Genomic DNA, 18347 nt, shown 5'->3' with positions numbered 1-18347 from the left:
TCTCTGGACCTGCTGTGAGGACAGCTCAGATTCTAATCTGTCCTACTCCTTTGTGTTCTTGCTTCCAATGTCTGCAGCTATTAGAACTAGTATGTTTTCTTTGTAGGAGCTCTCAATGTCCTTTTATATATTTCATAGAGACAGAGTCTGCCTAGTTGATCATGTGGATTTAATCTTCAGCTTGTACAGCTGGTAGGAAGGTTTTGGGTCTTCTTCCTTAGGCACACTGCCCCCGGGCTTCAATTTTAGTTTTATTTCCACCTCTGCTTGTGGGTCAACCACTGGGGTTTGCTCCTGGGGCTGCCCTGGAGGATTTGGGTTTGTCCCTGTGAAGGCCAGGTGTGGAGGTAGTACAGCTGCTTGGGTCACAGGGGTTCTGGCAGCACTAGGTACGCAGGGGAGTTGGCGGCTAGGGCAGCAGGAAATGTAGTGCTCTAGAAGGATATGGCAACCAGTACTGGCCAATACACTCCTGTATTCTTGCCTGGAGAAGCCCTTCCCTGACAGAGAAGCCCAGCAGGCCATAGTCTGCAGGGTCACAAAGAGTTGGACACTACCAAAGCAACCCTGTGTGCATAGACATGAGACTTTTTCTGCCTCTGGAAGCTCTGCCCCAGTGAGAATTGAGAGTGAAGGTGGCACAGCTACTTGGCTTGTGGGGACTCTGGTGGCTCCAAGTGTGCAGGGACATGGACTGCCTCTGCCACAGTAGTTATGGCCCTATCAGAGTCTATTTTCAAACCTCTTGTAGCTGGTGATCAGAAGTCCTCTTTGGCCAGTCTTTCTCCATAGCTCTGCCAGTTCAGGCACTTAGAGGGCTTCCTTGCCTCAGGTCCTTCTCTGTTGTTCAGCTTGTCAGGCACTTATAGGGGCACCCTGTGTGGGGTTCTACTCTGTAGCTCGGTCCTTCAGGCAGTTTGATGGGCCAGCCTCTCTGTTGTTCAGCTGCTGATGCTGGAGTGTTGGGGGAGAGAGGCTATGGTGATGGCTCCCCTCCTTATGCCTGACTCAGCAGTATCGCCTTCCTTTCATGGCTGCCCAGCTTTCCTCCACAAGCATTTCCCACCACAATCTGCTCCATCCCATCCCTTTAATCCATCTCTCCGCAGTCAACAGCCGCACTCGCCCTGGGATTGCTCCACAATCCCTTAACTCCAGCTTCCATCTGCTGTGCCTTCCCTGTCTGGGGTGTGTATGGCTTCCCAGGGGATCTGCCTCCCTGTCTGGGGTGTGTACGGCTGCAGCAAGGACTCTGATTCTCATTCCATTTAGGCTACCACAGATCAGCTGTTTCACTCTCAGCCTTAAATGTTTCTCCTCTGACTCAGACAATTGCCCCGATGTGGGGATCAGACCCCTGCTTCAGTTCCCCCACCCACGAAGGGCAGGTCCAGTCCTATTAACACTCCTGTTTTTCCCCCTAGTTCCTTCATCCTACCAAGTTTTGCATGGGTCTATAAATTCTTTTCCCTGGTCAGGTACGCCTGCCCTCTCCCAGCAGGTGTTCTGCATGCACTTCTGCGTCTGAGGGTGTATTCCTGATGTATCCATGGAGAGAGATGTACTCCACATCCACCTACTCCCCTGCCATCTTTTTCTCTCTATGTGCAACTTTTATGTCATGTTTTAAACAACACCATCAGCAATCTAAGGGGTAAACACAGAGCACAGCATTTGTAATTGGATTGCTTAGGTATCTAGAATGCTTCAAAAGCTAGAAAATTTATCTGGAAAATTTTCAGTTTCTTTCTTTCTTTTTTTTTTTTTAGTTTTTCTGTAAAGTATTAAGGTTAGGTGACTTGATGAATATCTCAAATTTTGAAGATGAGTATTCTTAATTTAGCAGGTTTTCAGACTTTGATTGAGTTTATAAAGAACAGATAAATGAAGATTTTTTTAAACCTTATTGTGGTCATCATAGTTATAGTATTATGGCAATAAAACAGGATGAAATAAATGCACTTGAACACTTTAAGATGAAGATTTTGTCAATGAATAGAACATAAAATTCGGTAAATATATATCCTATTTTATTTTGAAGGAAATTTGTACATAGGTATTCAGTATGCTAGAAAAATTATTTAGAATAGATTGCCTATGTATTCCAAATAATTGTTTCCAATTAATCTTTAGCATTTAAGCATAAGATCTATATTTTTGTTAAAAGTATATACAAATAGAGTTTGAATGCATAAATAAACAAATATCATATTTAGAACAAATTAAATTAATTTTCCAGATAAAATGATGGCAGTATTCCCGTCTTGACATCAGACCTGTTGGCTTTAATGCACAGGACCTAATTTTTATCTGCTGAGCTGAAAATTGCTGTTGGCAGGCAAAAAGAAGCTGGTTTCTTTTCAAAGATACAACTAAATGCTAATTACAAAAATGAATTTAAAGTTACCAGAGGGAACATTTTTTACAAGCCTTATGAAAAGAACTGCTAGACAATACTCAATTAAGACACCAAGAAAGTTCATTTATTCCTGCATTCTATTAGTGGCATATTACTTATAGAGGACATAAAAGGAGGAAGTTAAACTTTTGATTTTCTGCATTTTTATTTTTGCCTTTTTAAAATGGCCAATCCTGTCTTTCTGTATTTGTTGGTGTTTTCAGTATGCTTCACCTAGCTTTGAATATGAAGCATATAATGCTTCTCCTATAAGGAGAAAATAGAGGAAGAATGTTTAGGCTGATAATTAAAGGGGATAATGCTATTAATAAAGAAACAGATATTTGTTTTGCTTTCAGTGGCATAAACATTATAGACAGAATGAAACAGAAACTCAAACATAAATAGATTTTTAGTCATATTTTATTTCTACTGTATTTCATTGAATGGTGATTTGTGTTATTAAAAATGTTTGTGAAGATAAATTAATTAAAAAAATGTTTGTGAAGAATGTGAAGAATGGACTGGCTAAGAAGAGTATAGTCTTAAGAGTCTCATGTTCATTTATTCATTCATTTAATTTGATACGCAGTCCTTTATTACCATTGATAACCATTAATCTTGCATTTAAATCACCAAGTTCTAATTCTCTCTGTTCCCCATCCTATCTTTTCCCCAACTTGTTACTAAAATTATAGACATATGCAAACAAAAATTAGCTAGTCCAATTTCATGTACTCATTTATTGATGTTGTTTGGAGTTTTCAGGATTTCAGTAAATGAAGTAAAAACCCTTGATAAAAAAAGGTTTTTGGAGATTAATTTTTGCCTTATTTCCCAAGGAGTATATGATGAAAAAAATACAAAAAAGATACAAATAAAATTGAACTGATGAACCAATTGCTGGGATTTTAAAAAACATGTATTTCTATACAATTCAACCACAGCCTTTGAATTTTAAACATGAATCTTTCTCAGCCTGTTGCAATGGAAATGGAGAGTGGACTCATGGTACTTTCTTTTTCTCAGGAGGAGATCAGTTGGTAGTAACAACTCATGCAGTTTTCGGTGATTTACTTAGGACAAAATCTATTGAAGAAACTTATTAATGTCATAATCACTTAGAAAAATTTTGGAGAAAATAAATTAGATTGAATAGCATAGTGGTAATTTTATCAGAATCCAGTCAAGAACAAAAGATCCCTCAGGGATTATGAATTTGGGAACATCCTACCTTTGGCTTTCAACTTTAAATGTTAAAACACAAATGGAAACAAGTCTGAAATAAATGTTCACAGAATATAAATGTGCTTATTTTAGATAAAACAGAAGAAATAAGAAAGTTTACAGCATATTAGCATCTCAAAGATGAAAAGTTGTGAGATAAAAAGTTTAGGAGTTGACATGATAGTTATCATTCACTAAGTGATTAAAATGTTAATGAAATTTTATATATTACCACATAAAATAGTGGCAATATTTTGAAGGTGGAGAAAGACAGTATATTTAGTCTTCATACAAATGATAATGCAAGTGCCTGGCTCCCCATTTTCAAAGTTACTTATCTTTCTCCATCAGTAGGACTGAGCAGTCCAGGTTAGAAAGCAATCTCTCCCTACCTGAGGATTCTCTGCAAGGATCAATGAATATACTCTCAATTGTGCCCAGAGGAGTGTTTAAAAGTTAAAGAAAGAGAAGTACGTCTAAATATGCTTTTAAAGTAGTAGAAACGGGAGTAGTTCATTGTGCACCCAACTTGAGTGAAGCAGGCAGCATCTCTAGAATTCTCTATTCATTCAACTAGTATGTACTAAGTGCCTACAATGTGCCATTCACTTTGACAGGCACTGGATTGTATTGGTTAAGGAAAAATTTTGTTGCTGGTCTCATGCAAATTATAACTATGTCAGAGAAAATATCTGTGAGTTTTCTGGAGTCTAAGGTTCTTTTAAAATTTTGATTTATTAAAGCATAATGGGTTTAGTTATTGTATAATGAGATGACACTATTTGACACCATGGCTTTTCTTTTCTTTTTTTTTTTTTTAGTCTATTACCACTGTGGTGCTTGGGCTTCCCTGTGGCTCACTGATAAAGAATCCTCCTGCAATGCAGGAGACATGGGTTTGATCGCTGGGTCAGGAAGGTCCACTGGAGAAGAAAATGGCAATGCACACCAGTATTCTTGCCAGGGAAATCCCATGGACACAGGAGCCTGGCGGGCTGCAGTTCACTGGGGTAAAAAAGAGTAGGATATGACTGAGTGACTGAGCAACAGCATACATACATACATACATATATATATATATATATATATATATATATATATATATAGTGAGAAAAGGAAGCATACATATACATATATTCAGATTTTATCTTATTTAAATGCATAATTCATGCTTTTATCTAGACAGCAGCAGTAACTATGATACTTATAATAAACAACATAATCATCTTATCCAAAGGAGCCTAATGTGACTACTTATTATTGCCTTCTTCAACCACAATGTAGCTTATCTGGGTACTTTGCATTGGACATACACAGATTAAAATCTGGAGATTATAATTGAACCAATCCTTTAAGAAATACTGTGCTTTCTCTAAAGAGAACAAAAATCCTTCAGCTTTCCCTTGGTTTTTAATTCTATCGGCAGCAGTTTTTCATTTCAGAAAGACTATCTGGCCGAAGTGAAAGTCAGTTGTGACTCAAACATTGACCAGGTCTCCATTTAATTTTGTGTGTTCATTGCATTTTAATCTCCATGATTGTTCATTTTCTCTTTTAAAACTACGTAAAATACTATGACCTCATTTCCTCTGATATATTGAGTTGTTATCAAATGTATAATAGATTACTCTATCTCATTGTAAAATATACTTTTTTTTTTAAGACTTATCATATTTGTGTTTACTTCTACAACTGCTTGCTGATACCTAATGACCTTTTGGACAATCTCCTGCATTTGATGATTCTGGTCTTTGCTACCCCCAGGTGGATCAATGGTAAAGAATCTACCTGCCAAAGGATGAGACAAGGGTTTGATCCCTGGGTCAGGAAGATCCCAGCCATCTCATCCTCTGTCGTCCCCTTCTCCACCTGCCCCCAATCCCTCCCAACATCAGTATCTTTTCCAATGAGTCAACTCTTTGCACGAGGTGGCCAAAGTATTGGAGTTTAAGCTTTAGCATAGTCCCAGACAATTTCATCATCAAAATGTGAAGTTATAGAATAACTAATACAGAAGTTTTTCCTTTGATCTTATTACATTTTATTAGTCTAACAATCCCAACTATGACTGTTCTTTGACCTCAAGAAGATTTTTAGTCCACAGACCCAATTATTCTCTTCCTATTCATGATTTTTTCCTTAATTCCCTCTGTTTCTACCAAACATGCTGTCACGTGTTTTTAATTACATTTTTGTCATTGCTATTAGGATTTGTCTATTTCTCCTTTTGTCATTTTTCTTGGGAAAATGAAACCAAACATAATATTTAAGAAAACTATTTTCTCTCTCTGATAGTATCTAACCAATTAAACCGTGCTATAGAAAACCACCTAGCAGAGCATGTTGGTAACAACATTTATGAAATCTAAACCATCTATATTCTCAGGGCCCTAAATACAATTTAATATTGAATACATTTTCTTAACTTGATCCCCTTAGTCTGCAATGTTGGGAGAACAGATCCAGAGAAACTAAATAAAATTAGGAGTTCCACATGACAAATATGTGGTAGAGAGGAACACAGAAAATAAATGGGTGGTATTGCTGGTTAAAGTTATATACATATAAAATTTTGATAGCTCATTCCAGATTAGTTTCCCTAGAGATGAAGCTATTTCTATTCCTCCCAGTGACATGACAGTACTCATTTTCACAACTTTGTCTCTGTTGTGTGTTTGTAACTCATTTCGTATTTCCCAGTCTGATGGGTGTAAATGGGTATTTCATTCCTGTTTTTATTTATATCTTTTTATATTATACTAAGATTAATTGCATATTAACATAATCTGTTCATCTCTCTATTGACATTTTTTATTCCATTTCAGGTTTTCAGTGACTTCTTCTGATAACAATTATCAGCTTATAAAAATGATAAAAGCTTATACTTTATGTTTTATTTGAAAAATTAGTAAAGCAGGAAAACTATCTATAATTACACAGCATGGAAATAAACACTTCATTACACTGAAGTGTTTTTACTTCAGTGTAATTACTTCCCATTTTTATTATTAACAATAAAACAGACATGGAGAACAGACCTATGGACATGAAGGGAGAGGAGAAGGGAGAGGGTGAGATATATGGAGAGAGTAACATGGAAATTTACAATACAATATGTGAAATAGATAGCCAATGGGAATTTTTTGTATGAATCAGGGAACTCAAACAGGGACTCTCTGACAATCTAGAAGGATGGGATGGAGAGGAGATGGGAGGGAGGGGCCATGGGTATACCTATGGCTGATTCCTGTTGATGTATGACAGAAAACCACAAAATTCTGTAAAACAATTAACCTTCAATTTAAAAAATAAATTTAAATAAAAAATTCAAAATTCAAAAAATAAATAATTTTCATGAAAAAAAATTGTTACAATTGATGAACCTACATTGTTATCATAAGTGTCCACAGTCTATATTAGGATTTGCTCTTGGTGTTTTTACATGCTATAGCTTTTCTATAGTGATAAGTATCCACCTTATGATACCATACAGAATAATTTTATTCTAAAAATCCTGTTCTTCACCTATTCATCCCTCCTTTCCATACTTCCATCTTCTCTGCTCATTGGCAATCACTGATCTTTTTATACTCTCCATAGTTTTGCCTTTTCCAGAATGTCATTACAGTAGTTGGAATCATATAGAATGTAGCTTTTTCAGGATGTCCTTTTTCATTTACTAATATGCATTTAAAGTTTCTCCATGTCTTTCCATGGCTTGATGTTTTATTTCTTTTTAATGCTGAATAGTATCCCATTGTCTATATGTCTTTATACTTTCAACCTAGTTCATCTTGGTTGCTTGCAATTGTGTATAAAGCTGCTCTAAAATATCCACGTGCAGATTTTTGTGTGTACATAGTTTTAAAAGCATTTGTGTAAATACAAAGGAACATGATTCTTGGATCAAATGTAAGAGTTTGTTTACTTTAATAAATTGCCAAACTGTCCTCCAAAGTGGCCATACCATTTTACATTCCCAATAGCAATGATGAGAGTTCCTTTGCTCTACATCCTCATCAGCATTTCTTAGTATTAGTGTTAGGCATTTTGGGCATTCTAATAAGGTTTTTATTTTATTCCTTTGGTATCTCATTGTTTTAATTTACAATTCCCTACTGACATTATATGGAGAATATTTTCCTATTATTATTTGTCATTGTTTATCTCTTTAGTGAGGTATCTGTTCAGGCATTTAGGCCACATATTAGTCAGGTTCATTGTATTTTTATTGACTTTTGAGAGTTCTTTGTACATAGTGGGTGGGTAACAGTCCTTTATTTGCTGATCTATAGTTTGTTTTCTCATTACCATGACAATGTCTTTACCAGAACAAAATTTTTAAAACATTTTAATGAAGTCTAGCTTATAAATTTATTTATTTCATAGATTGTACCCTTAGTATTCAGCATAATATTCAAGGCCATATAGATTTTCTGTTAGCTTCTAGGAGTTTTATAGTTTTGCACTTTATGTTTGGGTCTAGAATCCATTTTAAGTTAATTTATTAAGGGTATAGGTCTGTGTCTAGGTTCATTTTATTTTGAATGAAGATGTCCAGTTGTCACAGCATCATTTATTGAAAAGCTTCTTTTTTTCTCCATTGTATGGCTTCTGTTCCCTTGTCAAAGATTAATTGGACTATTTATGTGGCTTTGTTTCTGGATGCATTTTTTTTTTCATTAAAATTTCATTTCTTCTATTGGGTTTGCCTAAGTTTATGGCCATTTTATGTCTTTTTCACTTTCCTGAATGTTCAGTTAATTTCTAACATGCTGCAATCCACAGGGCTGCAAAGAGTCATATGGGACTTTGTGACTGAATAACAATATCTTTTTTACTTTCCTGAACGTTCAGCTAATTTATACGTATTCATGTCTTAGATTAAATGCTAGATTGGCTTACATGGTTGGTTCCTATAGTTTTGTGTAGTTTATTTCTTTATAAAATTTGTCTTTTTTTTTTTTTTTACTATTAGCTGAGACTTTTTTCCATCCAGTTTTAGAGAGATATAATTGACATCAGCACAGTATATTTATCATGTACACCATAATGATTTGATCTACATCATGAAATGATTACCACAATAAATTTAAATTAATTATATAGAAAAAATAATAAAAAGAAATAATTTTTTGTTGGGATGAGAACTTGTAGGATTTATTCTCTTAACTTGCATGTATAACACAACAGTGTTTATTATATTAATCATGTTGCACATTTCATCCCTAGTACTTATGATCTAATGACGTATGTGCATTTTCATCACCTTTATCCACTGTGTCCTGTTTTTAAAGTTCCTTAACTGGGGAATACTATTACATGTATAGGAATATCTCTCAGCTATGAATACATGAACTACTGATTCATACAGCAAGGTCAATGAATCTCAAATGCATTACGCTCAGTTGAAGTCAGACTCAAAATTCTACATATTTTATTAATCTATATAACATTATGGAAAAGGCAAAATCACAGGAACAAGAATCAGAACAGTGTCTGTAAAAAGTTAGGATAATAGAATGGTTGACTGAAAGGGGCACAGGAGAAATTAGGGAAGATAAAGAATCTGTTCTACCTATTGATTATATGCCTTTGTCAAAACTAGCAGAATTACCCTTGAGTAAATTATATATGAATTATACCTTAAGATATATATATATATATATATATATATATATATATATATATTTATGAGAATTTTATTGTTTTGTCATAATTTTTTCACTCCAATGTTTTTTCTAATTCCTATTCTACATTTTTTCTTCTTGAATGTGTAAAACTTATAACTGGCCACCTTAACAATCACCTTAGTAATTAAAAATATTATTAGACTTTCTTTGAGTCTCTGTGTATGCAGTCTTATCAGCAAAAGAAGATAATTTTAGTTCTTTTTTTAGCTCCTTGTAATTTCTTTATGTCAGATTTTCATGATCTGTTCTTTCTGAATTTTCTAGATATGCCAAGAAATATTACATATTAATACTGATAGTAATAACTCTGTGTAGTTCCTGTTTCATTTAAAATTGTATTTTACTTGGAAAAATATGGGTTGGTTTTCGATAAATCATCTGTATTATATGTAAAGAGTTTGTTTTTAAATATTTTGCTTCAAACTCATTTATTTGGAATGTATGGGATGTAGGAAATGCACAATATCCTTAGCAACCTTTGATATAATTTTTTTATTTTGCTACAGTGACTCAGCTATTTAAAGAAGATAGTTGAGAAGATAAAGAATATATTATTGATTGTGTAAAATAGTAACCAGTGACAACTTTGTTTAAAAAAATAAAAGGGAATTAATTATTCAGTAACATTTATCTTTTTACTACTTTCTTACTTCTGTAAAATAACCATGAATCTCTGTGTTAAAGATAGCAGCGAGCTCGTGCATGTATTTTATAACAGTTTTAATTTAAATAATCTTCAGAAGGGATTATTTCTATCTCCAACTTCAAGTTCAGGACATTTTACCCCCAGTGTATAACTTCTTATGTACTCCAATAAGTTTGCTTATATTGATTCTCCCAAATATTAGCTCTTTTTGATGTAATTATGCCCCACTGGGAAGGAATGCTTAGAAGAAATTATTTAAAATATTTCTAATTAAGAGAAAAAAGAAATTGACTTAAATTCTAGCCTATTTCAATAGACCATATATTTAAATCATAAAAAATCATGAACCTTGATGCCAGAAACACCTAAATATAAATCCTACTTACTATGTGAACAAAGAAAATGAGCTCTGTTAACCTCACTGCAGATGGTGATTGTAGCTATGAAATTAAAAGAAGCTTACTTCTTGGAAGGAAAGTTATGATCAACCTAGATAGCATATTGAAAAGCAGAGATATTACCTTACTAACAAAGGTCTGTCTAGTCAAGGCTATGCTTTTTCCATTGGTCATGTATGGATGTGAGATTTGGACTGTGAAGAAAGCTGAGTGAGGAAGAATTGATGCTTTTGAACTGTGGTATTGGAGAAGACTCTTGAGAGTCCCTTGGACTGCAAGGAGATCCAACCAGTCCATCGTAAAGGAGATCAGTCCTGGGTGTTCATTGGAAGGACTGATGCTGAAGCTGAAGCTCCAATACTTTGGCCACCTCATGCGAAGAGTTGACTCATTGGAAAAGACCCTGAGGCTGGGAGGGATTGGGGGCAGGAGGAGAAGGGGACGACAGAGGATGAGACGGCTGGATGGCATCACCGACTTGATGAACATGAGTTTGAGTGAACTCGGGAGTTGGTGATGGACAGGGAGGCCTGGCGTGCTGTGATTCATGGGGTCGCAAAGAGTTGGACACGACTGAGCGACTGAACTGAACTGAATTGAATCTCACTTTCCACAATTCTAAACAGAGGAATTAAACACTGTTGTCATGATAAGGCAATTCATATAGCAAACTAAAAATCATTATTTACTTGGTTCAGAGCAAAATAACAAAATATATAGGCAATTGTTTTTATTGGTAGTAGTATTTTATGTTTAAATAGGTAATGACATACTGAGTAATGACATCCTCAATCTTCTTGGTAAATCTCCAGCATACATCTTTGTGAATAATAAATATCTTCTCCCATCCTGTAAGATTAATCATTACCCTAATGTTGTCAACTCTAAGAATCTTGTCCACATCTTGCTTAAACTCACCTGAAATAAATCCATATCCAATGCCAATAAAATTATCTTGTAATCTGTATACTGAAATACAGGGACTTGAGTTATGTTCGTTAACAAACTCAGAAAAATTTAAGTACTTGATGATATGCTCCCGTTAGCAATAGCAGCAATAATTTGATTGACATAGACTAATGATATGGATGCTATTTTTTGCTGCCTTTTCACAGTACACTAATGTTATTTATAGGGCCCCATTTTAATATTTGGTTGAGTACCAGGAAAATTGGTCTCAGCAAAGTGAATCTATCCTTTGAATGATACTGCTGGTCAACATAAAACCATATGATTAAATGTTCAAACTCTTATTTTTGTTGTAGAACAAAAACTCTTCTTAGTTTCAAGTGATGAGGTTTTGTTGCAGTTGGCTCCATATGGAATAATACAGTAACATCAAAGGAACTTCAAACATAGTGCAAAGAGTCCTTGCTAGAAGAGGTTATCATTGCAGAGGAATATATTTGAAAAGTTGTGGGAGATTAGATTGACTATGCACTGATCTTAAGACAAACACTGATATACTCTCATGTCCTTCATCTTTTCCCCTAAAAGCAAAATACCAAAAAAGTAAATTCCATTTAAGGTTTATTCTACCATTAATAATAAAATAATGAAAGATCACTGATACATTTAACTGTATTTCATCTTAAACATTATCCATATTTATTTCTCTGAGCCTTGAAAACAAAAGATCAAAGAATATTTGTGTAAGTGGAGAATAATTGTTACTGAAAAAAGTCAACTTGAAGATAAAAATGGAATTTGAAACTCAGTACTATGGAAATATTTTCAAACTGATTCTAGATAGGAATACAAGCTATAACAGAGAATATATAAAATACTTTTCAGGAAATTGTGATCATTTCATGAGTAAATATTTTATGTAATAGGAACTCTTGCCTCCCAAAGAAACCTCATTACAGCCAGGAACCTGATACTGATAGTACAATGAGGACCCTATATTTATACATGTTTAGCGTATATACATTTCCTTTACTTGAATGTAGCAGTTCATTTTAATGTAAACAATAACATAATTAAAATATAAATAACCTTCCATGAGCATTTGAATGAGTCAGGCAGTATTATTATAAGCACTTTACACATGAAATAAATGTCATTGCAACCATTTTGCCAAATAGTTTGCTTACCTGGCCAAACTTTCAGAGCTAGAAAGTTGTCATCTGTAATCATATCCACTTATACGATAGTTTGTACAGGTACAATCGGCAAATTAATGAATTAAAATAGGAATTTACTGCGTATCATCTGAGTGCCATGCACTTCTATGTCCTGAGAAACAGCAAAAAAGGAAAAGTTTCTGCTCTCCAGGAATTTACATTTTATTTAGGGGTGGAAATATTAGACAAATAAATATACACAGTATTGACAGAGGTAAATATTGTGAGGAAAATTGAAGTATCCTAATGAGTGGAGGGTCAGTGGTCTAAAATGAGCTCTGCACGAAGAGGACAGTCAGAAGAGACCTGACTGTTGTGTGGAATGACCAGCGTTAGACACATGGTTAAAGAGAGCTCTAGCAGAAAGAAGAGCAAGTCTACATGCTTTAGACAGGCATGTGCACGGTCAAGGAATAGCAAAATGACCAAGAGATGGATCACAGCAAGTAGGAAAAGTGGGAGAATTGAGGATGATTGTGAGAGTGAACTAGGGACCAGAGGTGTGTGTCATGGGAGGAGCTTGGTATTTTATTCTAAGGATGTGGGAAAACAACCAGAGTGTTGACATGAAGAGAGTGGCTCAATCTGATGTCTGTTTTATAAGAATGACTCTGGTTCCATGCAGAGGATATTCAGTATAGCAAGAGTAGGGCCAAGGCTTTTTCTGCTTTCTGCACGGGTCATTAGAGAAGATGATCAGGCTTAAAGTACGTGGCACCAATGCAGGGAGCAGATCTGAGGATACTGGCTGCTAGTTTGATTGGACTCTTAATGAAGTTAAAGTGTTTATTTCTGAAATAATTGCAGTTAAATTTAGTATGTTATCTTTTCAGTTTATCATTTTTTTTCTATAACCAGATACTGCTATCCTGTGAAAAGCACAGTCAACTGAAAAAATGCCTATTGAATGAATAAATGACAAAAAGGCATTTCTTTTCTATTTTGTAGATCTATCTTCATATGCAGTGTTGAATAATTTATCATCACATCATACTCCGGTAAGTTTAGCATGCTTCATAGCTTCAAAGTTAAAAAGAATTTTTTTTCTTTTTTTTACTGTAGTTATCTAAGTAATCCTAAAATGTGGCATGGAGTATTAAACTTAAAACTAAATAAGCTTTTCTTATGTAGTTTTCTAGTGAATATCATATTTCTAAATATCTCTGATGCTAACCTTTATTGTTGTATACTGATCTAACATTTCAGGTAAATTGTTACATCAATTTTAACTTTATGAAATCTGGGATAAAATGCATAGAATTGTAAAAAAAAAAAAAGTGTATTAAAGGAAAATGGTTTCAAATGCTGCTATTATTCTTATCTTTTCATGTTTCTGAAGGAGAAATGCAAATAGCTTCATGTTCAAAATACATGTGTGTGTGTGTGTGTGTGTATATATATATATGTAGGCAATGAATGAAAGAATTAAAAATGTATTTTCTTAAGGGACTGTTAAATTGGCCTTGAAAACGGTACAGAATATACAGCCTTTTCAGCACTTTCTTGCTTTCTGGTTGTTCTGTGAACTGTTGTTTTTTTTCTTTTCTGAATCATAGAAGTCATAAGATGTAAAAATGTAAAAGTGTTGGTGAATATAATTTTGCTATGTCGATAAAGATGGCCTGCAGTGGAAGGGGAAAATGTAGCAGAGATACCTGCAGACTCTAAAGCAAGAAACAGATGAACCTTCAGTGTTCAAGCCCTGAGACTGCAGTCCTAGGCTTCTCTAAGACACTGCATGTATCTTATCAAGTCTCTCCTTAGTATGAGCTGGATGTGGAACTTAAATAATACACCTGTTTAAAAAACAAGTTCAAAAATACTTGGGCTAAATATATGACTCCTCATTGTGAATACGTTAGCTAAAGAACACTTAAAAGGTTCTGTAGCTTTATATAAAAGTAATCTATATTTTCTATATTATTAATCTACAGATTATGTAGTCATTTTTTCTTGAATTCACCTATCCAAAATAAGCAAGAAATACTATTGGGGCTTGGTATTCTACAAATAAGCTACAAGGAATAAACAAGGAAATACTATTAGTGATGTCATTTAGTCTCATGGCTTTAAAGCTACTATGTATATATGGTAATTTCCAAGTTTATATCTATAGGTCACATCTTTCCATTTGAGTCCATACTCATATAGCTCATTCTCATATACCCAATATCTCCATGTAAATATCTTAATAAACTTTTAAACCAATGTATTCTTTTCTTGTTTAATGCATTAACATTCACCCTCAAATCCTGTAGACTTGACCTCATAACCTCCCCATGAGTTGATCACTCCTTATCACCACCACTATTTTCCTGTCACAACCATTTTTTTTTCTTCTTGCCAAAATATTTCTAAATATGTCTTTAGAACTCCCTTCTAAATATGTCTTTCAACTTCAGCTGTTGCCCCTTTCAAGAAAAAATGGTTAAGACAAAAATTAAACCATCACACCCTACAGTTTAAAAGCCTTTGATAATTTTCCATCTCTTAGAGAAAAAGAAAGATGACCTACTAGGTTCTAGAAGATGTGCTTTATCCTCCATCCTTTCTTTTCTCTGACCCACTTTTTATTGTCTCTGGGCTGGCTCACCTCCTCCCTCCAGGGGCAGACACTGTGCCTCGAGCGCTGCTGGCAGCTCTCTCCCAAACGGTTGAACTTGTTCTTCCTGGTCCAGGATGATCTTTATCTAGATGACTATGATCTTGCTTTTTCACCTTCTGTAGTATCAGGGTCTAAATATTATTTGTAAACTCTTAAAAGGCATTGTTAAAGGCATTTAAAATATTTTGAAGAAGGAGATTTAGCACGTGGAATTGGTTTTACAAGTGATGGGAGTGCTAAGAACTTGTAGGTTAGCAGCAGTACGAAACCATCTAGCCCAGGGCAAGAGAGACCACAGAAAGAGGCAGTGTTATCAGAATTTAGGCCTTGGAGTCAACCAGAAGAATCCTGAGCTGCAGTTAGCCCATCCAGTGGGAGTTAGAGCCACAGAAGCAAGGCAGCCACTGGAGGCACTGCCTAAAGCTGGGAAAGTGGGAAGCACTGTCTTCTTTCTTCTATATCCTCTTGATTTCTGCCTGTTAGCCAAAACCAGCCAGTCTGAAGGTGTAGGTAAATGACTATGGAAGTGGTCTTTCGCTGAAGAGTTTCACTGAAGTTGAACTGAACATTTCATTTAAGAGAGATTTAGGCGCTCACACAGGTCTCATTAATTTAAAGTGCTAGGTGAAATCAAGTTTCTGCATACTGCAAATTCCAAGGAGCCAGTTGGACATACAAACATGAAGCATCTCAGCAAACAGCCACACACAACCAAAGTAAACAGCCACTGAGCCATCAATAAAGTATCAAAAAAATATCAGAAACAAGCATAATAGTTCAGGTTCTACCAGAGTGAGGACAAATATGCCTTCAATATGACTTAAAGCATACAAGTGTTAACTGTTCTCTCCATCTTGGTGGCGACCTTGAAGCATCAAAAAAGATGCCTGTGTAAAATATGATAAAATATATTCAAAACTTGTATGATTTTAGTCACAGAACATAATTCCTAATTTCAAATTGTGTCACAAGTTGTCTGACTTTGTGAGATCTTTTTATATAGGCTTACTGCAGGGATTAAATGAAAGGACACTGATCATTTTAATTACCTAGAACACTTACCTAGCACACAGGGGATGTCATTTGAGGTCCTTTGAAATGCAATTAAATATACCCAAGTACAGTTGAGCAAATATGTAAATAATAAAATTGAATTTAGATATAATTTTCAGTATTTTGAGTTAGAGTGAAATAGAATTTGCATCACAGCTCAAATTTATTTATAATAACTGCCAAAATAGAAATGAAGTAATTCTGGTTTATGTCACCACCTAGATATATTATTAGCCATCTTTTGAAAACTTATTTGGAAATATTTTCAGTTAAGTTAAATTTAAAGTTAAATTATTGTTTGGGCTATAAATTGTCATAATGTCAAATAAAAATTCTCATTTTTAATGTTTAATTTGTAATATAGTTCAGTGGCATCTTTCCTTTCAATTTTTTGATAGGCCTGATATAGTCTTGGTTAAAAAAAGAAAACCAATTACTCTATATTATGATGACTATTTCAACATAATTGCCCAGAGCAAAATCAATCAGATGCTTATGCGTTATGCTTTCAAAGGTATGCACTTTGGGAGTATGCAATTCATTGGTCCATTTATTTTCCTCAAATGCAAGCTTAAAAAAATGAAGATGCAGTTTGGATTTAAGACATCAAAAAATTTTTCTTATCAAGATTTAAATACATTTTCCATAGTATCTGATTTTATTGTTTGGGATTCTATTACACTGAAGTGTAAAATATGTTATAATGACCAATTTCTAGTAATTTATAGAAATATAGTGGAAATCACTCAAATATCATTGATTTTGGGGGTTGATATGATAGTGTATACTTAAGAAAAGTTTAACTCTGCTACTAAAATTTAATCACAGAAGTGTATCCAAATACTGACCATGAGATAGAAATAATGTGGGTAAGATGAACTAGAGTGGTATTTTTCTGAGTATCAAATCTAAATAGATATGACAAATAATTTCTACGGACTACAGTATTAGATGTTAAAAAAAAAGATATTTTATAGTGTTAATTGTTCATTTGTCTATTTAAAAGTGTTTTACTGAGCTTATACTACGTATATAGCACTATGCTTTTTCAGAAGCCCAAAAAAAGAGAGGAATTTTATTTGCCTTTATAAATTATGCTATAGCAGTGGTAAAAAAAAATAATACACCATTAGTGAACTATACTGTCGATTCCTGTCTACCTCACTCGACTCATATGCAAACAAAATGTGTATGTGACCCTGTCCTATTTTTCTACTAGAGAAGCAGGCCTAGGAGAATGGGAAGAATTTTCCCGTTTACTAGTGTTACCAGACTTGGGGAGGATCAAAGAGGACCGCCCCCCACCTCAACCCCCGTGGGCCTTGGTCCTTGGTAAGAATACAAAGAAGAATCTGAGGTCTTACCGGTGGCAAAAGCACGTTTATTAAGAACAGAAAAAACACCTGCAAGAAGAGGTGGACCAAGCCAAGAGAGGCGCTGGCACCAGAGGTGATGAGGTACTGGGTTTGTCAAGACAGGGCTTTTACATATTCATCTCGGTGGGTGTGGACTGACAGTCTTGATTGACAGTTGCAAGTTGCATAACAGCAGACTCTATTGCACATGCCTTTTCCATAATTCAGTCTGTTGAAATCAGATGTATGTATGTATAATGTATTTACGAACCCTTAATAGGCTCTCCGCTGCCGAAGGTCACTTGAGGACACAGCTGTGCCTCAACGGCACATGTACCAGAGTTGGAGAAGCCCCTGTGGTTAGTTTGTATGCGCATGCGCCAGAGTTGGAACGCTCTGGTTATTTTGTAGCATATCTGTGAGCTCTCCTGGGCTGCTCTGGGGTGGGATTTAGAGATCAGCTTGAATCTTTTTAGGCTAGGCCACTCCTCCATTACTCATGCCCAACTTCCTACTTAATACTAGGGAGATGGAGAAAGGAAGAAGCTGTGTTCTTGGTTTGGGATGCCTTTGGTGCTTCCTTCACACCTGGATTTAGCCTCCTTTCTCAGCTAACAGGCCCAGAACTGAGGTTTCTAATTCTGAAATTTTGCTACCAAGGTGAGACAAGTCCTTATGTTAATCCATACCCCAGAACTCTTCCTTGACTTGATTGATTTCTGCTTTTCATCAATAGACTTCAGTCTGCCACTGAACTGGGGCCACAGTATTCATTCTACTACAAAATGCTGAAAGAATTTAGTAGTGATAGAGATTCCAGGTGGGCAGATCAGCAGCACTTTGTGG

The sequence above is a fragment of the Bos javanicus genome, chromosome 21 (assembly GCF_032452875.1).
Source record: "Bos javanicus breed banteng chromosome 21, ARS-OSU_banteng_1.0, whole genome shotgun sequence".
Classification (NCBI taxonomy): Eukaryota; Metazoa; Chordata; class Mammalia; order Artiodactyla; family Bovidae; genus Bos; species Bos javanicus.
This window is presented reverse-complemented; position numbering follows the sequence as displayed.